The sequence below is a fragment of the Danio aesculapii genome, chromosome 17, assembly GCF_903798145.1.
Source record: "Danio aesculapii chromosome 17, fDanAes4.1, whole genome shotgun sequence".
NCBI classification, from domain to species: domain Eukaryota; kingdom Metazoa; phylum Chordata; class Actinopteri; order Cypriniformes; family Danionidae; genus Danio; species Danio aesculapii.
The window spans coordinates 49,240,361-49,240,653 of record NC_079451.1 but is presented as its reverse complement, the minus strand read 5'-3'; the positions used below and the strand labels follow the sequence as shown (position 1 = coordinate 49,240,653).

Genomic DNA, 293 nt, shown 5'->3' with positions numbered 1-293 from the left:
TTATATATAATTTGTAAGGCCAGTTTGCATGTTCTCCCCTGCGTTCACGTGGGTTTCCCCCGGGTGCTCCGGTTTCCCCCACAGTCCAAAGATATGCCGTACAGGTGAATTGGGTAAACTAAATTGTCCGTACTGTATGTGTGTGTGTGTGTGAATGAGTGTGTATGGGTTTCCCAGTGATGGGTTGCGGCTGGAAGGGCATCTGCTGCGTAAAACGCGCTGGATAAGTTGGTGGTTGATTCCACTGTGGCGACCCCAGATTGATGAAGGAACTAAGCCGAAAAGAAAATGAA

General features: G+C 48.5%; 1 protein-coding gene across 1 annotated transcript in view; it reads left to right on the top strand.

Annotated features, from left to right (window-relative positions):
• The window catches only part of tmx4 (thioredoxin-related transmembrane protein 4), a 17,831-nt gene extending 17,538 nt beyond the window's left edge, over positions 1 to 293 (top strand). Inside the window, exon 8 of the mRNA XM_056477484.1 lies at positions 1 to 293. This exon is cut by the window's left edge and continues 2,729 nt beyond it. The gene's annotated coding sequence lies outside the window, so the exon portion shown is untranslated.